Source organism: Bidens hawaiensis, unplaced genomic scaffold (genome assembly GCF_021521415.1).
Source record: "Bidens hawaiensis isolate Kalapana, Puna unplaced genomic scaffold, B.hawaiensis_p1.1 tig00028274_1, whole genome shotgun sequence".
In the NCBI taxonomy this organism is placed as follows: domain Eukaryota; kingdom Viridiplantae; phylum Streptophyta; class Magnoliopsida; order Asterales; family Asteraceae; genus Bidens; species Bidens hawaiensis.
In genome coordinates this window covers 143,691-170,247 of record NW_027494610.1, presented here as the reverse complement: position 1 = coordinate 170,247, position 26,557 = coordinate 143,691, and the positions used below count along the sequence as shown (strand labels likewise).

General features: G+C 41.0%; 1 pseudogene; it reads right to left on the bottom strand.

Moving 5' to 3' along the window:
* On the bottom strand, positions 1-26,557 carry LOC143576737 (sodium/calcium exchanger NCL-like; annotated as a pseudogene).

Genomic DNA, 26,557 nt, shown 5'->3' with positions numbered 1-26,557 from the left:
AAATACTTCTAAGATCCCAAAACACAATAAAGGTATCCGTAGATTGGGTATAGAATAATCGCAAAGATGGAGGCCCAAAGAGGGTATGCTTGACGCCTTAAAGCGAATAAGCCAACAACTGCGCAAGGTAGCATGATGGTTAGCACCTCTTTCGAATAGGTCCAAGATAATCCCTTCAAATACACAATAGCGAGCAATGTGAACAATCCCAGAAGGTTATTCATCACCAATCCATTGTAAAGCTGCATATAATAAACCAACTACGGTCATACATATTGGTTAAGTCTTTTTTTTTATTAATTTTTTTTTTCTTTTTTTTTCGTAAAACACAGCTTTCGCTGGATATGTGTTCTTTAAGAGGGTTAAAGGCAAAAAAGAAGTGTGAGAGAGGATAACACGCTTACCACCGCGCACCCTCTTGAAGCTTTGTTTGATAAAATGTACAAACCTCGGAAAGTATCAAAGAAGCATTCTTTGAGACGCGTGGTCCTACAAGAAGGAATGATGTGACTGCCATTCTAGCGTTCATGACAACTGGTATCATAACAAATGAAGTCAAGGGTAAAGGTATGTTGGATGCTGAAGAAACACTAGATAAACCCGGGCAGATTACGGATAATCTGGGGGTTAAGTAATGTTTCCCACGAGGATGAGGTCCAGCAGAGAAGGTTTGTTCTTCAGGGGACCTGCAAAACAGACACCGTAAGCTCGTCACTGAGAAGGGGGGGGGGGTTCCTCCTTGTGACCACCCTCCGGCGTGAGAATCAGACTAGATTGCTTTGAATATAAGTGTATATTAAGAGATTGCTAGATAAGATTGAGATATCAGATGATGTCCTTACCATTCCAAGGTGTTGGAGTATTTATAGCCGAAGGTAGGTTTCCTAGAAGGTACAGCCGGCTAAATAGTATTCCTGTTCTACCAACAGTGGACAACGCACAGGCCATGCTGGTGGGTGGATAGGTTACGACCGACAGTAATAAGGTCGGCTGTACACTGTTCCTTTACTGCCGGCTGCGGACTGTTCCACCAACTGTAGGCTGCGCACGTCCCATCGTAAGGGTTGGTGAGTAGGCAGCGGCTAATAGTGACAAACAGTACTAGAGGGTGCTCCTCCTCGTACTGTTGTCGGTGAGCTGTCACCCTGTGATTGGTTCATGGGCTGTTCTGGTCAAATCGTCTGTTCTGCCCATACCTTAGTAGGTATAGTACAAAAGATCTTCCAGAATCATACGGACTGGCTCATTTAGGCGGGAGTATTCACGCCTTGCTCATTCCTTCATGTGACTACTGAAGTAGCTAGTGCCTTGTGCGTGTAGCCTTGCTGTTAGTGCGGGTAGCCTTCCCTGATGGCTTGTATCCGCAACTAAGGGAACAGGCGGGGTACTTCACCATTGGGAGGCTTTCCCTGCGGGTACAGCTGGCGTACTGCGCGTAAGGTTCTCTGAGCATGGTGGGTCCTGCTGGAGCAGTTGGTCGTTGCGCAGACGTCCCTGTTCAAGGTGAGTCTTGCGGGTCCAACTGGGCTCTGCTGGGACCTACCTCTTCAAGTCCCCCCAGTCCAATGTTCTTCTCATGAATTATTAATAAGTGAGGTGAACTTTTGGACTTAGCAAGGGGTTTTGAAAGGGGTTTAGTTTTTAGGTTTTCCGTGGTGATTCTTCCCGCGGTTTTCCTGATGTCACGCAGAAATTCCCGACTTTTCTGCTTGATCTTAGGGTATGAAGCGGGTAGGTTTGTAACCTTCTCGCAAGTCAGGAGCGTTGAGTCCCACTTGTGTGGATTCTCCATGGGGTTTTGATAGTTTTCAACATAGTGATCAATTATGCTAAAACCACCAATTCCATCTTGGAGTTTCAAACAATATAGTTCTCGACATTCCCGTCATGCGGGGATGTTATTCCCGTTTCCGCAAGCATGGCCCAGAAGATCCTTCTTGGTTTGAATTCCCTGCAGAGTGCTAAGTATGTGAAGGGTTTTGCCTTGACACTGTACCCGCACTCGTCTTACGGTTACTTTATTCCCAAGGTATTCCTGGTGTCAATTCCCTGCGGGTGCTAAGTATGTGAAGGGTTTTGCCTTGACACTGTACCCGCACCCGTCTTATGGTTACTTGGTTACCAAGGCAAGGGGTATTTTCCCGCCTACTTTTGAATCTTTTTTGAATTTTTTTTTTTTTTTTTTTAGAAATTCGAAGAGTTGGTGAAATGATAAGAACAGTCCAAACCTCTGAAACGTCGTGCGACGGTTTCTTCAGACTGTGTCAGGTCGTGCAGGAAGTTATGGTGACGTGACAGTACATGGTCATTCCAGACGCTTTTTCAGGCGCGTGGGCGCGATATTTCGGGCGCGTGGCCGCGAAATTAATGGTACGCGTCCTTTCAACAGCTGTTGCCAGCTTGCTTTTTGCCACGTGTCATAGTTTCATTGCACCTTCGATTTCTCTCTCCTCCGCATTAATTGCGATTAGTATATAAAGGGGGAGAAGGTTCTTTGTAATCCACACTTTCACTCTTCTCTTCATCTTAAGAACGATTTCCGGCGAATACTCATCTTTCAGTCGAGCATTCTCTTGAAATCGTTTTCTTCTTTCTTTTTGCAAGATGTCGTCTCGTGATCTCGAATCTACAGCCGATGACAAGAGTACTGCTAGCGAGTGCCAGTGTGCTCTGCCTGGCGATCTGTATCAGTATATCGTCAGGAAGTTCATGCTCGAGTCTCTCGAGCCTGAGTTTCCTGAACCCCACCAGACGGTGTATGATGCCCCTAGAGGCAAGATCGGGGTTTATGCTGCATTCTTTGTTTATGGGAATCTTAGGTTCCCATTGACAAAGTTTGTTTACCGTGTCCTTGAGAGGCACGGTGTGCACCTGACCGAGGTGCACCCGATGGCGATTGCCAAGATCCGGCACTTCGAGTGGGTGTGCCGGATTCTGGGCATTGAGCCCTATGTTGACCGCCTGATGACCTTCTACACTTGGAGGTGCATCCAAGGGTGGTACACGTTGATAACCCGGATTAAGGGTTTGAAGATTTGCGCAACCGAGCGCAGTCTTCGCTCGTGGAAGCGAGAGTTCTTCTACATCTCCGCTCGCGCCATCCCCCTTGCCATGAAATTTAAGAACGGGAAAGCACTTCCCAGCCTTCACGCCTCCAACTACGAGGAGGCGGAATGGTTTTCGAAGATATCCCGAGTCCAATCTCCGGTCTACCGGTTTGCGGAGTCCGGGATGGTGATGCTGGGGATGAGCCGGGTGTGGAAGGATGCGGATGCGCATAAGATCCCAATCGTCCTCGAATACGGTTCGAACTCTGTTCCTTACGGTATGCTTTGTTTCTTTTTGTTGATTTAGAATCTCTTCTAACTTTTCTGTTTATTTCAGAGGGGAATGACTTGCAGTTGCTCCTGAACCCGCGGGAGGCTGACGGTCCCGTTCGGATGGGTACTCGCGCTCTAGACGAGAACGAGTTGCCCATCCTAGAACAAACGGCGGATCGGTTCGTGGAGGTCTATCCGCTAGGCCACGAGATCCTTAGCGCCAGGCGGCCAGGTAAGGCGCTATTCGACCCTCGACCCCTCAATGTTGAAACCTCTGCTGGAATTCCTGTAATCGTATGTTCTGATGAGGAATCCGCAGATGGTCCTCCGTTGGTGCGGAAGAAGAAGGCGGCCGGCGGGAAGGGGAAGGAGAAGGTGGCCTCCACTGCCGATCCGGCGCCTCGGTCTGATTCGGAGACCGAGAGCGAAGAGGTGGCGGGGAATCCCGGTGGTGATAAGACCACCACTCCGGAGGCTGCGACTGTCACCTCCGGAGAGCTAAAGAAGACGACGGTGAGCGGCGCAAAGAGGCCGGCTCCATCGGGTTCGTCCCCGCCTCTCCGTACCTTTAGGCTCAAGAAAACCCGTAAGTACAACTTCCTTTAGCTTTTATCTTCATAGCTTAATATATATCATTTAACACTTATCTTCTTTGTGCAGGCGTGGATGTTGACGCATTCCAGGGTGGAGCGCAGAGGAGTACCTCTCCGCCAATGACGGTAGGCTTGGTCAGCCTACCTGAGGCGACGACCCAGGCGCCTGCGCCTGCTTCCGCTGGTTCAGTTGCTCACTCTGAGCCGACTGTTCCAGCTGTGATGACGTCACCGCCGGCTGTGAGTGCTGTTTTTACCGCATCTTTCACCGAGCCGGCGGTTACTTTTGCTGCGGATTCCGCGGCGGCTTCTACCATGCCTCCGTCATCGGCAACGACGGCCGATCCGTCAGGTATGCATGGGGCTTTTCGCCAACCTCTGCCTCCTTCCCATCTGCCTGACCTCTTGGATGGATTTCCCTTGGGTTCAGGTGATGGGTTTGGCGGCTATCGGCCTGTAATTGACCCTACAGGTGCGTAGGGTTCTTTTGGCCCATTTTATATATATTTTTTCTTTATCATCTTTTCCTAACTGCTTTATGTTTTTTGCAGTGTCGGATTCCAATGAAGTGTATGTTCCACGATGGAACATTCGCCGAGGAACAACCCTTCGCACCCCTGTGGAGTGCGTGGAATGGGCTCGTCACGCTGCTCCCAGTGGTGCATTGGGGGAAGCCATGGCTAGCTACCAGGAGGGTATGCTAACCAATGAGCTTCGGGTTCTCCTGGCCCGGATGCAGCCGCGCGTCGAGCTGCTTTGTCGTGAAAACGACAAGTTAAAAGCAGCTCGCCTTAAAGAAGTGGCTCAGGCGCGGGCTGTCCGGGAGGAGAACCAAAGGCTTTCCGCAGTGGCTGCGGAAAAGGAGAAGGCCTTCAAGGCCCTCGAGGTTGAAGTTCAGGCTCGACTCGAGGCCCGTTCCAAGGCTGCCCAAGCTGTTAATGAACAGCTTCGGCTGGCTAAGGAAACTGCAAGGAACGCAACCGAGAGGGCCACCAAGGCTGAAGCTGTTGCTGAGCCTCTACGCGTGGAGAATGAAGAGCTTAAAGCCAAATTAGAGGCTCTCCAGCAGGCTCATGATGCCTTGGCGATGGAAGACGCCAAAAAGCTCCAGGAGATCTTGGACCAGAGGGGGGTGCTTGACCATACTGAGCGGAAGCTAAAGGGCGTCGAAGAGGCTGCTGCAAAGGAAGTGTTGCTTGCCAACCTTAATAAAAGTGAAGCTGAACGCGCCTGTACCCAAGCTCAAGCCGCCCTCCAAGAAGCTCTGGTTGCCAAGGAATGGCTTCTTCGAGAAGCGTTGTCTCAGGTAAGCTTTTCATGTCTTTACGCTTTTCTTTGTAAATAGAAAATGTTCTGATACTTATATATTTTCTTGTAGGTTGTGCATCGGGTCTTCTCAGAGACGTCTTATGACGATGCTATGAGCGCAGCCCTCGACGCTTCTCATGAGGATGGGGAAAAGGCCGGCTTCTTGCTTGGTCTAGGGTTCGTTGAGAAAGGCATCCCGCCTTCCAACTTCCCTTTGTACAATGTTGATACTGAAGCTGTTTACGACCAAGCAGTGAATCAGTATGCCGCCTTCCCGCATCCGGTGGTGGAGAAGGTGAACGAAGTCGCTGCTGCTGATGATGGGCTAGCTGTCCTTAAAGCTTTCCTTGAACCACCACGCTCTACTGATGGAGCGGGTCCAAGTGGAAGTGGTCCTGAAGCTTGATTCTGAAGATCCCTTTCCACCATTAGCGTAGATTTTTGCTTTTGTATAGCTATCTTTGTAATATTTGAATTTGATGGAATAAAGATTGTGTTTGTTCTTTGCCTTGTTTATTTTACGCATGTTTTGATCTAACTTAGCAATTTCTTTAGTACTTAGATAAGTTAACTTTTTAACGTGGTAAATTATAAGTTTGTTTCGCTTCCTCTTTCATGATTGTGCGGGTATGACCGTCACTTACACTTAGAAGATGGCTTAACTTTACTTATATCCGACCTGCGTGGAAGTTTTTCTCATCTTTTCCTTTGAAATTTTCTAAGTGTTCAGAATAAGTTAACCTTTGGACGTGGTAGATGATAGGTTGAAGTTTTGCTTCCTTGTTCGTGATTGTGCGGGTAAGACCGTCACTTGCACTTATAAGGATGGCTAAACTTTACTTACATCTGACCTGCGTGTAGGTTTCCTTAAAACTTGAGATTTTTAGCGTTGTGTTTATGCGGGTTTTGCCGCCTTCCACACGTAACGACTTACTTCTTCCCCCATTTATGCGGTGAATACCGGCACATCAGTGTGAGAAGTTCATAAGTATAAAGGTAAGGCTATCAACACATTGTGAAAGGAGAATCATTTCCATTAGAAGTGGCTCTAGGCCTTTTCTTTACAAGTTTGGAATTGATCTACATATAACATTTGCGTAATTGAGCTCCATTCCATGTTCTTGGGATGGGAGTGCCATCGAGCCTTTCGAGCCGGTATGCGCCCTTTCCAAAGGACTTCTTTGATAATGTATGGCCCTTCCCAGACCGGGGCCAGCTTTCCTGGGCGTTCTTGGTTCGAAGCCTCGTTGTTACGCAGTATGTAGTCTCCTACATTGAAGTTGCAGAGTTTTACCCGCGTGTTGTAGTACTTTTGCATTTGTCGCTTGTAATTCTCTTCACGCACTGCGGCTAAGTCTCTGCGTTCCTCGGTTAGCATAAGGTCCAACCGTCTTTCCGCATCATTGTCTTCTGGCTGAATTAAGACCCTTGGTGAGGGTAAACCAATTTCGACCGGGACCATGGCCTCAGTGCCATATGTGAGGCTGAACGGGGTTTCTCCCGTACTGGCCTTCTTCAGTGTTCTGTTTGCCCAAAGGACGTGCGGAAGCTCGTCCACCCAGCCGGATCTGTGTTCCAAGAGTCTTTTCTTTATGCCTTCAACGATGCTCTTATTTGCTCTTTCCACCTCACCATTACCTTGCGGGTGTGCCACTGAGGTAAAGGTGTGGGTGATTTGAAGATCTTTCAGCCACCGTTGTAGCTTCTTGTCAGCAAAGTTGGTGCCGTTATCGCTCACCAAATTCTGGGGAATGCCGGTGATCATCGCTACACCCTCAGCTGTTGGCCATCCCATCATGCCGTGGACTGAGGATACCATGGCGTTGAATCTTGCCATCCCGTCTCTGTGTGGTATGTGTGGTGTGGCTTCCTCATTACGACAAAGTCCACGTCTTCTGTGCGTAAGTGATTCCCGTCCGTAAGAGTGACGGGGAAAGATAGGATGCCCGGGGGGGTGTTTGTGCTGCCATCGAACCCTTCCATCGAGGCGCAGATCGTTTCCAGGCGCTCTTTGTCTTCGTCATCTAGCTTGTCGAAGAACTGCCTGTACATCACCGTTGACGAGGCGCCGTTGTCAGCAAGAGTGCGGGAAGTGATGTAGTGCCCCAGCTGGCTTTTGATGACGATAAGGCCTTCTTTGCTGGGTCCTCCTGGCACTCGCGGGAAGCGCACCTCAGCTTCTTTCCACGCACATGGTTCTGTCGTTCGCCTTTTTCTTCCTCTGATTTTGCCATGAACCATGTTGATGCTGATGTCAACGGGCTTTCGTCCGTTGCCTCGGTACCGGTTGTCGTTCCTTCCTCCCTTCTTGATTGATGCCACCAGGTGTGCCAGTCTTCCATCCTTGACGAATGCTTCAACAATATCCTTCAAGGATGTACACTCTTCCGTACTATGACCTTTTGTCCCGTGGAAGTCACAGGATTTGCTCTGATCCGCATTAGGTCGCTGCCGGATCATTGGAGCTTTTGGCCATGGTAGCTTTTCAGTGGCAAATATCTCCGTGACGCTTTTGGTGAGTGGCGTCCACCGGTGTTTTTGGCTTGAAGGGTGTGTGTGATTTCTTCCGCCAACAAGAGGGTGAGAGCTGGATGAGGTGTCAAAGTTTACCCTTGACTGCCAGATACCTAGCTTCCTCTTTTTGTTCTGCCGGGCGATCCGAACATTGTTTTCTCTAGTCCTCTGCGTGTAGAGGTGTGTACTCTGGGGAAGATCCCTTCCCAGCTGCTTCTCCGTCTCGGCAAAGCGCTTGGCCGCCGTCATGATGGCATCCCATGTTGATGGCATGCCATCCTTACCCGTCAGTGTGCGGATAAGCTCTGGGTATTCGACGCCCTGGATGAAAGCGGCGCGAACAAGATCTTCACTTATGTTGCCGAGACTTAGCTTTTTGGAGTTGAAGCGAGTGATGAAGTCTAGTAAAGATTCATCCTCCTCTCTAACGCAGTTGAGGATCGTCCACTGTTCTTCAGTATATTTCCTCTGCTGGCTGAAGTGCTGGCTGAACTTGTTCTGAAAGTCCGCCCAATCATAAATATGGTGGACCGGTAAACGGTCGAACCATGCCCTGGCCGCTCCAACCAGAGTCATCTGGAACATATAACACCACGTGGGTTCCGTCCAGTTACTGACGGTTGCCCCCGCAATGAATCTGTTCAAGTGGTCGTCTGGGTCGGATAGACCATCGTAAGTGCCAATGTTGGACATTTGTTTGGCACTTCTCGGGGCGATTGCTTCCGCAATGTCCCTTGCGAACTTCGACTTTCCTGCATTTGTAGCAGTTGGTCTAAAGGTTTTGGAGAAGTCACGCGGGTTTCTCTCCGCATTCGTTGGTTTAAAGGCTTCCCCAAAATTCCTTTTTGGTTGGAAGTCCGTTTCCTTACGCTTCCCTTTCGCCTTATGGCGAGGGTTTGCGTCGGTATCGGATTCTTCCCTCTCATCGTCTGAGTACTCGCACTCACTGTTCATATTGAGGTGTTGGCGAGTACTGCCGAATTCGTCAGCCTGTTGAACTGAACGCAAGCGTTCATCCAATTCAGCTTGGAACTCTTTCTGACGTGCCTCGGCCCACGCCTTAACTTGATCTAGTGTTTGGCGAGGGACCCTCGTTCGTTTTTCCAACTGGGCATCAGTGAACCCCAGTGGAATATTTACTGCACTTGCCCCGGCTTGGGTAACCGGGGTAGTGTTCGTAAGATTTGTATAACCGCCGGTGTTCCCCCCAGTTGCTGGGGTTGTGGTTACCGGGGTTTCTTGGTCGATTACTGACCTTTGGACCGGAGTAACGTTAACCATTTCTTCAGAAATTTTGAAAAAACTAAGGATTAGTTCTAGCTTTGTCCCACGGATGGCGCCAATGAAGAAACACTAGATAAACCCGGGCAGATTACGGATAATCTGGGGGTTAAGTAATGTTTCCCACGAGGATGAGGTCCAGCAGAGAAGGTTTGTTCTTCAGGGGACCTGCAAAACAGACACCGTAAGCTCGTCACTGAGAAGGGGGGGGGGTTCCTCCTTGTGACCACCCTCCGGCGTGAGAATCAGACTAGATTGCTCTGAATATAAGTGTATATTAAGAGATTGCTAGATAATATTGAGATATCAGATGATGTCCTTACCATTCCAAGGTGTTGGAGTATTTATAGCCGAAGGTAGGTTTCCTAGAAGGTACAGCCGGCTAAATAGTATTTCTGTTCTACCAACAGTGGACAACGCACAGGCCATGCTGGTGGGTGGATAGGTTACGGCCGACAGTAATAAGGTCGGCTGTACACTGTTCCTTTACTGCCGGCTGCGCACTGTTCCACCAACTGTAGGCTGCGCACGTCCCATCGTAAGGGTTGGTGAGTAGGCAGCGGCTAATAGTGACAAACAGTACTAGAGGGTGCTCCTCCTCGTACTGTTGTCGGTGAGCTGTCACCCTGTGATTGGTTCATGGGTTGTTCTGGTCAAATCGTCTGTTCTGCCCATACCTTAGTAGGTATAGTACAAAAGATCTTCCAGAATCATACGGACTGGCTCATTTAGGCGGGAGTATTCACGCCTTGCTCATTCCTTCATGTGACTACTGAAGTAGCTAGTGCCTTGTGCGTGTAGCCTTGCTGTTAGTGCGGGTAGCCTTCCCTGATGGCTTGTATCCGCAACTAAGGGAACAGGCGGGGTACTTCACCATTGGGAGGCTTTCCCTGCGGGTACAGCTGGCGTACTGCGCGTAAGGTTCTCTGAGCATGGTGGGTCCTGCTGGAGCAGTTGGTCGTTGCGCAGACGTCCCTGTTCAAGGTGAGTCTTGCGGGTCCAACTGGGCTCTGCTGGGACCTACCTCTTCAAAAAAGAGGGTTAAAGGCAAAAAAGAAGTGTGAGAGAGGATAACACGCTTACCACCGCGCACCCTCTTGAAGCTTTGTTTGATAAAATGTACAAACCTCGGAAAGTATCAAAGAAGCATTCTTTGAGACGCGCGGTCCTACAAGAAGGAATGATGTGACTGCCATTCTAGCGTTCATGACAACTGGTATCACAACAAATGAAGTCAAGGGTAAAGGTATGTTGGATGCGTTTGAGAACTGTTGGATACTTTGCATGAATGCCCCTGAAATCATCCACATGACTGCGATACCAAACACAAGATAAACATTGCTTTCTTTAAGTTTCATCATGTAGGGTCTGTTGATTTCTGCCCATGAGTCCTGTAAATTAAGTCGTAGAAAGATGAATCACGTTGAAAAAAATGATAGAAATCATGATTATATTAATTTTTTTTTTAAACAAAATCAATCAATCAATCAATCAATCATGCCCAGTAAAATCCCACCGACAGCAAAGCTATAAGTAGGGTCTGGGGAGGGTGGGATGTAGGCACACCGTACCTCTATCCAAAGGAATAAAGAGGTGGCTTCCAGAGAGACCCTCGGCTCTAAGAACATGCGTATGAAGCAAAATAAAGGAAAATAAAGCAAAATAAAGGAAATCAAATTTTAACAGTTATATAAAAACTACTACTAATTATAATAATATTAATATTAATATTAATATTATTATATAATATTAATAATAAGATCACAGTTTAACAGCTATATAAAAGCTAATAATAATAATAATAATAATAATAATAATAATATATGCAAGGGAAATACCATTATGGTATGTGGACTAAATAAGTTAAGTCTAAGCCCTAAGGTATTCAATTCTCTCTAAAAATCCTTAACTTTAATTCTACTTCTCCACGAATTCCTATCCTCAACCATGTCCTCGGAGAGGTTTAGGTCTATCAAATCATGCCTAATCCTCTCATCCCAAGTCAATTTCGGTCGTCCTCTACTCCTCCTCCCCTCTATAGTAATGTTTTCTACGGATCTAACAGGATTCGTCGTCTGTCTTCTCTTTACATGTCCTCTACCCCTTCTCTTTAAACAAAATGGTTGTTTTAAAAAGTTTGATGAAGAAAGGGTACCTTTTCTTTTTCAATTATGGGCTTGCTGCTATCTAAGAGAGCGGCTTACGTGTGTTAGAGTTGTCGTTATGTTTTAACTATAAAAACTAAAAAGACAACCATTTTCTCAATCGTCTGAATGTTTGAGATTACGACGAAGTTAAAGACACTATCTTAGATAGCGACTAACCCGTTTTTCAAATCCCATAAAAATGATTTTGATTTTCATAGGCTGTTTCAAAACAATCCACTTCGGAAAAGAAAAAAAATCCAATTATATACCAAGTTTAGATCGCTTAACTTACCTCATCAAATTTTGCTATCGCTAGTTTTGGATCTTTGGTGTTAGGATCATGTTTCATTGCCTTATCAATCCAATTACTGAACCAAATTACAAATTCATCTTTCCACATGGTATTATGATTGCCATTTTGGTAAAAATCTCTTTCTATTTTTTCAAAGATTGTCTTATGATCCATTGACCCTCCAAAGTCAACCTCAATGAATTTTTCTAACTCGCCTTGATGTATTACGTTCTCATGTTTGAAGTCTTGCGAAAATAACCTGTATAAAGAAGAAGAAACATAAATCATCCAACTTTTAACAAGCTTGGAAAGGGAATTGATTGAAAATAGATAGTGGGTACTCTTTTATCTTTTGTTTGTCAGCTTCTCCATTTTCTTTCACTAGTTCATGTTTTTCAATCTCTTGTTTCAAGATTCTTGACATGATTTTCTCTATTTTATGCGAGTTTCAGATTTTTATTTCATCAACCTGTTTACAAAACGGAATTAGTTTAAAAATGGAATATTGTTGATCTCAGTCTCATACCATATTATAAAACACTATCTCATACTTGTGGCCAACGATTATAATAACAGGAATTATTAAATGAACTTTTGGGATTACGAATTTTAAGAAGTTAAAGACACCATCTTAAAGCGACTAACACTAAACCAAGCTTAAATCGTTTAACTTACATCAACAAATTATGCTATAGCTTGTTTTGGATCTTTGATGTTAGGATCATGTTTAATAGCCTTATCAATCCAATTACTGAACCAATTTACAAATTCATCTTTCCCCATGGTATTATGAATGCCATTTTGGTGAAAATCTCTTTCTATTTTTTCTAAGATTGTTTTTGGTTCCAATGACCCTCCAAAATCAACACTCGCAAGGAAATTTTTTAGCTCTTCTTGACATATTCTGTTGTCACTATTTTGGAAGTATGGCAAAAATAACCTGTATAAAGGCATGAAACATAAATCATCCAACTATTAACATGCTCGAAAAGGGAATTAATTAAACTATTGATCGAGAATGTACTTACTCCCTGATCTTTTCTTTGTTAGCTTTTCCGTTTACTTTCACTAGTTCATGGTTTTCAATCCCGTGTTTCAAGATTCTTGACATTATTTTTTCCATTTCACGCATGTTTAAGATTTCTATCTCATGAACCTGTATATAAAATGGAACTAGTTTAAAAAATCTAATATTGTTAATTTCAGTTCCATACCATATTATAAACAAACCCGTGTCATACTTGTTGCCAGAGATTTTTGTAATGGGATTTATCAAATGATCTGTTGTCCTTCTTCCATTGATCCAGCCATTTAGTGCATCCCTTTTTGAACTCTTCCCGGTTGATCATTCGACTACCATCACCATCGAACTGGTTCAAAATCTCCGTTTTGGCATAGTCATCGGAGATTTCGTCTTTCTCTAAGTCGAAATCTTTAATCAATTCTTCAAGTTTAGCATGTATTATGCAGCCGTCGTTATCTTTGTCGGCTCTATCGAAAACACTGTAATTGTATTTACATTAGTTTTTGTTTTTTGTGTTAAAAGTTAATGTTTCTAATTTAAAATCCACACTTTCCAAAAGTGACTTCAGGAGAAGTCACACTTGCCAGCCTCGACATAAGTGAGTTGGGACTAACATTGCCCGCTTCAAATTTTGGAAGCAAATGTGCCAACTGCAATGAGGCAAACATTTTATCACGCAATAAAAAAAAACAAAATAGTAATAAAAAGAATTTGTTAATACCGGTCTAATGCTTCAATGTTAGTGTTTCCATGTTCGTCAAGAAGTTTGTCATTGGCAAGCTTCTGAATATGATAAAAGAATCGAATTTGCAATTTTCCTTCCTTCAAGTATGCCAAACTCCTGGCCTGGACCCATGAATTGCAAATCTACGACAAACCATCCAGAAATTATAAACAATAATTGGATCAATAATATACATTAGAGTATTCACATCTCATTCTTCATCTCTATTTATATATTTTAACTAAAATCACAATTTTCTCTAAAATTTGTTTACATTTTTAAACCATTTCCACGTCTCATTCTCTATATCTTACTCACAAACATATATTTTATTAATTTTTTCTCTTTTTTATATATGCACGCGTGAATGATGGATAGTTAGACCGTTCACATCCTATTCCCTATAATATGTGAGTGGGGCTTTTATAACATAAATAGTGGTTTAGGGTGTTATGAGTGAAGAAGAAAAAAAATATTGTAATTTTTTTTATATCTGAAAAGTTACTATCCACCCTTCAAAATATTTTAATACTTTTTGAAAGTGGTTGTGAGTGCCCAATACGGGAAGGTTTTCTCCCAGGAATGTATTCTTGATTTAAAAAGAGAAAATGTAATGATAAATATATAAAAAAATACTATTTAATTGAAAATAAAAGAGAAAATGTAATGATTTTTATTATAATTTTTACTATATATAGAGAGTTACTATTACTCTCTACTTTTATTTTTTAAAATGTGAAGAATGGGACGTTGAAGCTAAATAAGTGAACAAGTATATTATTCTCCGTTTAGATATAAGAACGGCATAGAGTGTGGGATGTGAATGCTCTTACACACATCGTTATGAAAAAAATGCATGGCGGTTGTAGTTACCTGATAACCAAAGTACATGGCTAGTGACCCAAATGATGCTACGAGGGATAGTAAAATCATGGTCGGACTTTTGATTAAAGCTACTAGTCCAATGGTTGTGAATGGAATCAATGATAGAAGCATGATTAAGGCCATATTCCCCGTCGTTTCGTCAATTTTTACACCATCATCTACCAAGGATTAAAGTACATCTATAAATCACAATTACACAAATATGTATTCTAGAATAGAAACAATGAACAGTAATATAACTGTCAAAACTTAAAACTTAAAAGTGGCCGAATAACAAAAAAGCTAACAAATAAAAATTAAAACTTAAAAGTGGCCACAAATTTGTGGAAAATATAATAAATTCAAAATTTCAGCTTAGAATTTGCGACTGTTTCAATTTTGTGGGAACCTGTTGCCACTTTATGGAGAAGGTATATATAATTAATTTTTGTCGCAAAACTATCCCAAATTTTATGATCGTTTCAGTTGTGGTAAGATGAAAAAAAGTAGAAAAAACAATTAATTTAGTTTTGAATCCATGTTGCAAGTGAGAATATATAATTAAAAGAGAAAATTGCTTAAATGGTTATCTGATTTGACCGTATTGTAAGTTTGGTCCTTAGATTTTAATATTGCAAACTTCATTTGCACATTTGTGAACGAGGTTGCATGTTTAGTCCCCACCGTTAATTCCAGATGGTTTTGGATTAGCCACATGCATTTTGTGATCTTAAACCGGTTTTGACTGTTTGCAACTGATTGGAGCATAGGATTAGCCACTTGAAGTTTTGGGTGTTGGCTTTACTTGGATCAAGTCAACAATGGTTCGATTCACACCTGGGTCAAGGAAGTAGAAGACTCAAGAGAAAAGAACTTAAGAGTCATTTATTTTTTATTTTTCTTAGTGGTTTTGTTTTAGTTTTTATCATAATAAAAAGGAGTGAGGCAAATTGCTCAACATCACGTGTGTTTGTTCTCGGCCTAATTTCTAACAATTAGTGTAGAGGTGTGGGAGAAAGATCAAGAATAAAGCAACTAGAAACTAGCAAGAGGAGTTGTTAGTTGATTTAGCCTTAAGGCACTCGCAGAGAAAGATGGGTTGTTTTTTGTTAGTCGTTTTCTTCAACAGGGAGCGGTCAACTAGGCAAAACAAGTTAGTATCATGGTATATAGAAGTTCTAGCGAACTAGATTTTAATAGTGAAGGAGAACAAGTCAATCCCGTTTCCATGCCCAATTCTGATGGAAACTAACTACACCATGTGGACTGTGAAGATCAAAGCGATGTTTTATGTCCATGGAATATGGGAAGTGATCAATACAGCCGTTGGAATGATTGTTGACCCAAAAAATAATATGGCCATAGCGGTCATGTACAAAGAGATTTTAGAGGAACTTCTTCTTTAAGTCGCATAAGTATACCACCGCCAAGGAGATCTGAATGCTCTCAAAGTATGCTATGTTCACGTTGATGGAGTTCAAAAGGCTCGTCTGCCAACACTACAATTTGATTTTAAGGCGTTAAAAACGAAGCAATATTGAAGAGGAGATCAAAGACTTCGCTGGACGTTTGAGTGAATTGATGTCGAAGGCAAACAGCCTTGGGTTTACATTTAAAGAAACCAAACCAGTCAGGAAATTTCTTGGATCTGTCCCAAAACTTTTCTACATATTGTTGCCTCTATTGTATAAAATTGTAGATTTATAAAGCATCCCTTTTCAAGTAGCAATAGGTAGGATCATAGCATACGAAAAAAGAATTCAAGCATGTGAAAAAAGTGAAGTTCACAGAGGATTGTTGTTACTCGATCAGATTGTTAAGATCGTAATCAAGGGCGTGGTACGTAGTTCAAGTTCAGACGACCAAATGACTTAACAACAGGGAAAGTCTTAACAACACAATCAATGATCACAAGGAACCATGTAACAAAAGTGGTAAGTCACATATTATGTGTTTGAGAAGTACGATCACTATGCAAACGCCTGTCCTAACTAGGAACACAAAAGGGAAGAATCACATTTAATTCAAAGCGAAGTTGATGAACCAACTCTACTCTTATTCATGTGCAAGTAATAGGAGTTTCCAGGTAAGAAATCATAGGGTTTGCTGAGGAGCTTTGCTGATGGGTTAGAAAGTGAACATGATACAAAATCAGAATTGAAACATGAAGAAGAACATGAAATGCTGACTTGGGAATTATGGGGTCTACTGGGAATTGTTGACATGTGGTCAAGTAGATCATGATCCAAATTACGGGAGAGTGTTGGCTACTTGGCTTAATTTGGGTTGAGTCAGAATGGGCTGATTCAGATGAGGACCAAGGAAATCGAAGACTTGAAAGTAAGGACTTTGAGTAATTTATTTTCGGTTTTTAGTGGTTTTGTTGGGTTTTTATCATATATAGAAGTCGAGCTAGTGGCTCAATGTCGAGGGTGTTTCTTGTTAATTTTTTAAATAATGTCCGACATGGAATCACATATCGGTCTTAATAGGTTGTTTGCCACCAATTTATGAATAAATAATATAGATGCATGATTGATGATCTAACCATTCAGAATTGAAAATATGTGTTTATGAGGCAAGCTTTTTGATGAGTCTTGTTGGTGTCCGTCTCCATGTATCTTCTCTTTTCTGGGAAGCTTATCCTTCTTTAATATCATGCAAAGCCCCCATATGAACGTGAGAGTGATGAGGGTTGATCCTGCATATATGCTCACACCGAAATCCACTTGATTTTGTGCGGCTGATTTCGAAGAACCTACACCTCCCACTGCAACAAGAAAACATTTAGATGTCAACTCCTTTATTGAAGTCAATATTCGGGTAGCACATAGCCCGATACCCATCCCCAACCTACAAAAATTTCTAAAGTTAACAAGATACTTGGTCTCATACACAAATATCTGTCCCGTTGTCTATATTAGGCTTTGAGATCAACGACACGGGTTTAGGCTTACTCAACCCGTCAAAGAATTATAACTAATTCCATGAAATGGATTACTCGATTAACACACGCGCTCTCTCTCTCTCTCGCGTGCGCACACACGCACACACATATATAAATTAAGATCTGGTACAAGTAGATCTTAACTTGAAAAAAACGTATAAATAACTTGAGTAACTAGGCTAATAGTTGAGTTACTAATGCTAAGTTGGAGTTTTTTGTTACATAGATTTAACTGAAAATTCTAATTGCGTTTAGTGTAAAGAACATAAATTGTTGCAAACCTCTTAATTTAGGAATTTCTAATATAATTAATAAAGATTAAGGCCCTAAGATGCAATTAATTGGATATATAAATATATGAATGATGAGTTGACTTAATAAATAATTTCAGTCATAATAAATGATATATAATAAATAAAGTGTAGCAAATATTATAAAAAAAATAGTCTAGTGGCAAAAACTTTAAAAAAAATAAGAAGAAAATAAATTAAAAAAAAAGTAGGCCACAATACCACTCCTAGAAAGTGTCAAGTTGCAAAAAGGTTTGATTATAACTTATGTTCACCAAATTTGATTGTTATAGTCACATATAAGTATGTATATGATGTCTATCTACAACCATGAAGTTGATAAGCATACCGATAACTAAGACGATTTTAGGCAATGCCATTAGCACCCGGAAAACACTAGCACCAAAGTTGACATCTCCTAGTAACAAAAATAAAGTCTGGCTTCCTTTATGCATCCATTCTTCCCCCAACATAATCATATACGTATACATAATCATTAGGAACACCCCTTCCGACATAGTGTCCGCACATGGCAAGAAACCATAGACGCTCTGGCACCTCTTCTCGCCATACAACATTGTTGTGGATACTGAAGAATTAGATGTTGGGTTTCTATGGATATTTTAAACTTAGTTAACCATTTAACTAGTCATTAATTAAGGCGGAAGCGTGAAAATCACAAACTTAAACATATGTATCCATATGTATATATATATATATATATATTACAAATTTATATGATATGTGTTCATGAACAACCTAGTTTATTCATGTCGTAAGATTATCAATAATCTATATATTAGAAACCCGAGGCAAGGATCAAATAATACGGAAAAACTAAACTATCAAAGCTATAAACACTTACATTCTTAACCCCCTTTAAGAGTGTAGTTGAAGTTGAAGAAGATGATGATGTTTCTTGGCTAGCTTTCAAGGAGAAAACCTCAAATGGTTCGTACCCCGAGCCTCCAATACACACCAAGCTAAGTTAGGGAGCTTGAACACGAGAAACCGAGACCCGAACGTTTTCTTTTCTTGACTTCGGCCGAACCAAAAACAAGAAGGAAAGAGAGTGGTATATATTTGAAAGTGTGTTGAACCATTCTTATATATATGAGATCATATCTCAATCAAATCTATGGTTAGGTTCATTTTTGGTCAAGTAAACTTTACTCAATCTCCAACAAAACTTTACCAACTTTGACCAAGTGTATGGAGTGTGTGTGTGACTCATGTTTAAATGATATATTTTATACTTTATAAAATATATAAACACCCCATCTTTTATAAACCATTTTATAAAAGAACACATGTCTAAATAATCATTCCAATAATAATTATTTGAATAAATAAATTAACCAATTAATTTATTTAACACTTTCAAGTAATTATTCAGAAACCCGATTTCTGAATGTGTCGTGTTCTGTATTTGTTTTATAGATTATATCTCAACAAATACATAATTGGTGTGTGTCTAACTCGTTATTGGGTATGACCCGACTTGGATCAAACACGGCTAGCCACATTAACCTAATTATGTGTCTCGGGCATACGGTATTCCAACAATCTCCCACTTGCACGAGACTCATGGGAAGTTAATGCTAATGGTGAATACCGCCTAACAACAGGTCACCATCCCTAGTGTGTTTGACTAAGTGCCATTCAATAACATCATCCCCTTCAAGTCCATACTTGATATGATATAGGTAAGTCTTATCATTACATCCCTTTGTTACTAGATGTCCTGTCAAATCGAAGAGACACAGAGTGATCATTCTCTCAATGATTTAACTTAACAGGCCTTAGACATCTAAACTCTCAACACATAAGAGGAACAAATCCCATCTTGACTGCATACACCCTTGTTGACATCTCGTATGATATCTGAGCTCTTTCTTACACGTTATCGTGTTACCGAAATAACAAAGAAGAAAGTCAAGTTATCAGACTTGATGAAAAACCAGATCCAATATGCATCTCAGGTCAAAGGACACAATGATACTCGCCTTTACTCAAGGATTACTTATGATCAGTTACACTAACTCCATGCAGTGATCCTTGAGAGTGGGTCAGTCCAATATTTGTATCCCACAAATATCTATGAACTTTGGTGGCAAACCTATGCCCTATATTCATCACATGAATATCAACCAATCCGGGTTCATAATAGTCTTACCTTCATACTTGTTCCCACAAGTATGATCGACTACGGACGTTTAGAACAACATAAGTCATTCATGGATTAAACATGCAAATATAGAACATAACTCATTGAATAATTAAAACATAATTAATTTTCATGAGATACCCATTACATTCGTTCTTATACAAACACTAAACACAGATTAAATCCACTCACTAGAATACCGAAGTCCTAATGCACAAACATGACCCTCATGCTTTGGCCTATCGAGGAGCTTCGTGAGTGGGTCCGCAATATTTTGATCGGTATGAACTTTATGAATACATATCTTTCCCTTTTCAACTTCATCCCTTATGTAGTTGAATCTGCGCTCAATGTGCCTCGTTTTCTGATGAGCACGAGGCTCCTTGATCTGTGCAATAGCACCCTCATTGTCACAGAATATCTCTAGGGGCTCCTGAATGGTAGAGATAATCCCTAGATCCATGATGAACTTTTTCATCCATGCAGCCTCTTGGGCTGCCATTGAAGCGGCGATGTACTCAGATTCTGTAGTGGATAACGCGAAAACATCCTGCTTCGAACTCTTCCAAGAGACAGCGCCTCCATTCAAAATGAAGACATATCCCGACTGTGACCGAGAATCATCTCGGTCAGTTTGGAAACTCGCATCCACGTAACCCTTTACGACGAGTTCCTCCTCACCAGACCCATATATTAAAAACATATCCTTAGTCCTTCTAAGGTATTTTAATATATTCTTGACAGCCATCCAATGACTGTCACCTGGGTTGTGCTGGTATCTACTCGTTATGCTTAAAGCATACGAGACGTCCGGTCTAGTGCACATCATTGCATACATAATAGATCCTATTGCCGAAGCATAAGGAACACGCTTCATCCTATCCTGCTCTTCCTTAGAGCTAGGACTTTGGGATGAGCTTAACACGGTTCCTCTAGGAATAGATACCAAACCTTTCTTAGAGTTTTCCATCCTGAACCTTTTCAGGATTTTATCAATGTACGCACTTTGATTGAGTCCGATCAATTTCCTTTGTCTATCCCTATAGACTTTTATTCCCAAGATATATGTCGCTTCTCCAAGATCCTTAATTGAGAAACGACTACTTAACCACGCTTTAACGTTTTCCATACTTGGTATATCATTTCCAAATAAAAGTATATCATCGACATACAAAATAAGGAACATGACTATACTCCCACTAGCCCATTTATACACACACGCCTCATCACCGTTTTGGACGAAACCAAATGCTTTGATTTCTTCATTAAAACGATGATTCCACATCCGTGATGCTTGTTTCAACCCGTAGATTGATTTCCTTAACTTACATACTTTGTCAGGATTAGATGGATCGACAAAACCTTCAGGCTGAACCATATGGACATCTTCCTCAAGATATCCATTAAGAAAAGCGGTCTTGACATCCATCTGCCATATTTCATAATCAAAATGAGCTGCAATGGCAAATAATATCCTGATCGACTTAAGCATCGCGACCGGCGAGAAGGTTTCATCATAATCAATCCCTTGAGTTTGTGTGAAACCTTTTGCTACAAGTCGTGCTTTGTAAGTATCTAGATTTCCATGCATATCGGTCTTCTTCTTGAAGACCCACTTACATCCAACCAGTTTGGAGTTAAGTGGACGATCAACCAATTCCCAAACTTGGTTATCGTGCATGGATTGCATCTCGGCGCTCATGGCTTCAAGCCATTTTTCACAATCAGGTTGTGACATAGCATCTTTGTAGGAGATCGGTTCATCCGAATCGACCAAGTAGCAATCATCCACGAGAAATCCATATCTCTCGGGAGGTTGACTAACCCTACTAGATCTGCGAGCAACGTGTGTATGATCAACCATTTGATCACCTTCAACATCCTCGTGTTGAAAGCTAGTATCGACCAACTGTGTATCATCCAGTGATTCTTGAACCTCTTCAAGTTCCACTCTCTTTTCACTAGGTCCTTCCATAAGGAACTTAGTTTCTAAGAAGTATCCTTTGCGTGAAACAAACACTCTTTGTTCACTAGGATCATAGAATATATATCCTATATCATCCTTTGGGTATCCTATGAAGATACACTTGATGGATCGAGCCTCAAGCTTATTTGGGGTGTCACGTTTAACATAAACTTTGCATCCCCATACCCTTAAATATGAAAGGGATGGAACCTTTCCATGCCACACTTCATAGGGTGTTTGATCCACCCTTTTGGTCGGGGCCATATTCAAAATACGAGCTGCTGTAAGTAGCGCATATCCCCAAAATGATGGTGGTAGTGAGCTTCGTGCCATCATTGATCGAACCATGTCCAACAATGTTCGATTCATCCTCTCGGATACTCCGTTATGTTGAGGAGTACCAGGAGGAGTGAGCTGTGAAACAATTCCACAATCTCTAAGATGACTTTGAAAAGCATCACTTAGGTATTCGCCTCCTCTATCGGAGCGGAGTACCTTGATTGTTCGGTCGAGCTGATTTTGTACTTCATTCTGAAATTCCTTGAACATTTCAAAGGCTTCATGTTTGTGTTTCATTAGATACACATACCCATATCGACTAAAATCGTCGGTAAAGGTAATGAAGTACCTTTCACTATTCCTACTAGTGGGCTTGAGAGGTCCGCATACATCCGTATGTATGATACCTAACAAGTCCTTAGCCCTTTCATTTGTACCTTTGAAAGGCTCTTTGGTCATCTTGCCTTGAATACAAGATTCACACTCATCAAACGAACCTAACTCGTTTGTTTTCAAAAGACCATTCTTTTGGAGAGTATTTACACGATTCTTGTTTATGTGTCCAATGCGACAATGCCAAATGTAGGAATCACTCAAATCCTTTTTGAGTCTTTTGGTGGAAGTTTGATATAATGAGCTATTTGAGGTATTATCATGAACCAATTCATAAATACCATTGTTTGGTACAGCTTTAAAATAAAAGATACCATTAGATGATACATGCATTTCTGATTTTACAAATTTAAAGTCAAAATTACATTGTCTAAGAAGGTGCACGGAAATAATGTTCCTAGTCAAACTAGGAGCATACAAAACATTCCTCAAAACAACTTCCAAACCACTTGGAAGCGATAAAGTGAAGTCTCCTCTAGCGACCACGTGCACCCTTGCACCGTTGCCCATGAAAAGACTCACTTCGCCCTTCTTTAAGTCTTCATTCCTTTTGAACCCATGCAACCAATTGCAAATGTGAGTTCCGCATCCGGTATCCAATACCCATGTGTTAGAAGAAATAAGATTTAGCTCAATATTAATCATAAAGACATTACCCGAGGCATGCCCCGCATTCCTCTTGTCTCTTGGCTCCTTTAGGTAGACCGGGCAATTGCGTTTCCAATGTCCGGTCTCCCCACAACCAAAACAAGGATCATCCTTATGACCCCTCGGTTCCACAACCTTTTGTTTCTTTGCCATAACCGGTGCCTTGCCCTTACCCTTAAGATGCACAGGAGGACCCTTTCTTTTTGCTACCTTAGCCTTAGGATTGGGCTGAGATCCATTCTTGGATCCACCTTCATTGATCGCAAACACGGGTAAAACCCTTTTTCCCATGCTCGCCTCGGCTGTTTTAAGCATTGAGTGAAGTTCTCCAATGTTTTCGTCCCACCCGTTCATGTTATAATTTAACACGAAAGTGTCGAACCTTTTCGACAAAGAGTTAAGGATCAAATCCGTTGCTAACTCTTTTGAGATGGGACAATTGAGCTTGGCGAGGCGATCAATGTAACTTTTCATCTTAAGTACATAAGTTGAAACTGGTTGATTATCATCCATTCTACATGCATGCAAGGCTCGAACCGTTTCGAACCTTTCAACCCTCGATTGCTTAAGGAACATTTCCTTAAGTTGAGTAATCATGTCGTACGCATTATGGTTTTCGAAATCCTTTTGGATTTCGGGAACCATAGTCGCCAACATGAGGCATGACACTTGAATGGAATCTTCCGTGTGTTGGACCCAATTCATGTATTCGACCTCACTTCCCTCTTCCGGTTCGTTGGGGATAGGTGTTTCCAAAACATGATATAATTTTTCTTGTTTTAGAACAATCCTTAAATTTCGGAACCAATCCGAAAAGTTATTGTGGTTAAGACGGTCTTTAGCGAGAATAGATCGGAGAGATACATTTTGGACGTTAGGGATTATGTTGTCGTCGACGTGTGCGGCCATCTGCAGAATTTTAATTAAGTTCATTTTAGTGTTTTACTTATTTTAATTATTAATACCCTTTTATATATACCAAATATAATTAATAATTAAAATCTAGAATCCAACGATAAACCCGACTCCGGTTAGGTGACCTTTTTCCCATTGTCGGTTTATTAAGGTAGTTATTCATAACAATTGCAAACCCTTTTGCAACTTCTAGAGTTTATGGGACCGGTTTGAAATCATATTTCATGTCGGCATGTTTATCCCATCAACACCTATTAGACCCTATGCTTGGGTGACCCTCTTCACATGGTTCTAATTTAAGTCGTCCTACTTGTATCAACTTGTAATATCAACATACAAACGGTTAGGTGACCTTTTTCCCATTTATATGCCAATATTACCTCAACATATTAATTTACTCTACGCGGTTAGGTGACCTTTTTCCCACTAAGAGCTTACTAATATGTTAAGCGTTATACAAAAGGATGGTGTTTAACTTGTTATCCTTAATTTTAAAAGGGATTTTTAGTTTTAATAATTCTAGTTGTAAAACTTTAAATCATGTTCTAACATGCATTTAGTAACATGATTATTTTGAAACCATTTTCAAAATTCTAATTTATAATAAAACCATTTTATTATGGGCGTGAGACGGCTAGTTAATAAATCCATTTTATTAAACTACGTGTCACGTGATTACCGATAATTGTTAGAACCCGTTTTATGCTTTGTTAATTAATTCTATGTGACGAAGTTGATATCCTAATATCTAACAATCACATAATCAAACAATCAATTAACAAGCATACACAATTATACTAGACACGAGCCACTAAGTTAGACCACACTTGTTAGCCGAAACAAGTGTGTGTCTTAGGTCCGATCCTAAGGGACACACGACACATGGATGTTGTAGCTCCCACTTGATCCCGCATCCAAATGCGTCAAGCATCTTCTTCAACCCCGTTGTAATCCATTGGGCTTGAACTTGGGCCTTAGCTTCCATAAGCTTCCATTTGGGCTCAATTTGTGGGCTTAGGTCCTTTTGGGCTTGAATCCCCTTAATGGGCTTGTGAGGCCCATTATCACCATACCCGGCCCAATAAGGCCCAAACTTCCAATTTTGCAATCTTCTTTAATTTTACAAAACCAAATGTCCTAATACATTTTTTATTCTATAAAATAAAGATATTACAAATAATCTATTTATTACATACCCATATGAATAAATAATTACAAAATTACAAAACTGCCCCTAATTAATTATTACAAATTACAATCATCAACCACAAACAAACATCCATTTTGGTCTACGGCTCGGTCTAGTTTTAATAAATAACAAACATAACCCGTTATGTTTTAGGATCCCGTTCCAAAACCCTTTGACCTTATCGGACCTAGCCCAACCCATTTGGGCTTGACCCAATAACTTGTTCTTGGGCTTCGGCCCAAAAGAAAGTCTCATGGGCTTCGGCCCACTTAACTTTCTTCCCCTTTACCGGTTAACCCATTAACCAAATGAGGTGGGCTTCGGCCCAATAACTCCCGAATTGGGCTTCGGCCCATTTGCTCGGTTTTATTTATTTATTTTTTTTTGAACAAAGCCAAAAATATAACAAGATTAAATACAAAAAATCATGCATGTTAATTTTTTGTATAAAATCTTTCAAAGGGAAAATATAAAACCGAAAACCCGAAGCTTAGTTTCCCGTATCCCGGCTCTTGATGCCATTTGTTGGGTTTCTATGGATATTTTAAACTTAGTTAACCATTTAACTAGTCATTAATTAAGGCGGAAGCGTGAAAATCACAAACTTAAACATATGTATCCATATGTATATATATATATATATATATATATATATATATATATATATATATATATATATATATTACAAGTTTATATGATATGTGTTCATGAACAACCTAGTTTATTCATGTCGTAAGATTACCAATAATCTATATATTAGAAACCCGAGGCAAGGATCAAATAATACGGAAAAACTAAACTATCAAAGCTATAAACACTTACATTCTTAACCCTTTAAGAGTGTAGTTGAAGTTGAAGAAGATGATGATGTTTCTTGGCTAGCTTTCAAGGAGAAAACCTCAAATGGTTCGTACCCCGAGCCTCCAATACACACCAAGCTATGTTAGGGAGCTTGAACACGAGAAACCGAGACCCGAACCTTTTCTTTTCTTGACTTCGGCCGAACCAAAAACAAGAAGGAAAGAGAGTGGTATATATTTGAAAGTGTGTTGAACCATTCTTATATATATGAGATCATATCTCAATCAAATCTATGGTTAGGCTCATTTTTGGTCAAGTAAACTTTACTCAATCTCCAACAAAACTTTACCAACTTTGACCAAGTGTATGGAGTGTGTGTGTGACTCATGTTTAAATGATATATTTTATACTTTATAAAATATATAAACACCCCATCTTTTATAAACCATTTTATAAAAGAACACATGTCTAAATAATCATTCCAATAATAATTATTTGAATAAATAAATTAACCAATTAATTTATTTAACACTTTCAAGTAATTATTCAGAAACCCGATTTCTGAATGTGTCGTGTTCTGTATTTGTTTTATAGATTATATCTCAACAAATACATAATTGGTGTGTGTCTAACTCGTTATTGGGTATGACCCGACTTGGATCAAACACGGCTAGCCACATTAACCTAATTATGTGTCTCGGGCATACGGTATTCCAACATTAGAAGCACCCATACGAGGATAATCACGTGTGTTCTCAGGGTTTACGTCATGAATCCCGTCTGAGATCATGGAACCAGTTGAACCAGGTTCGAGTTCTAGCCACCTGCCTTTCACCGTGCCAATGGCGATCATACAAACGATGAAAGTAAAGCGGAAACATGTCATTTTTGACAT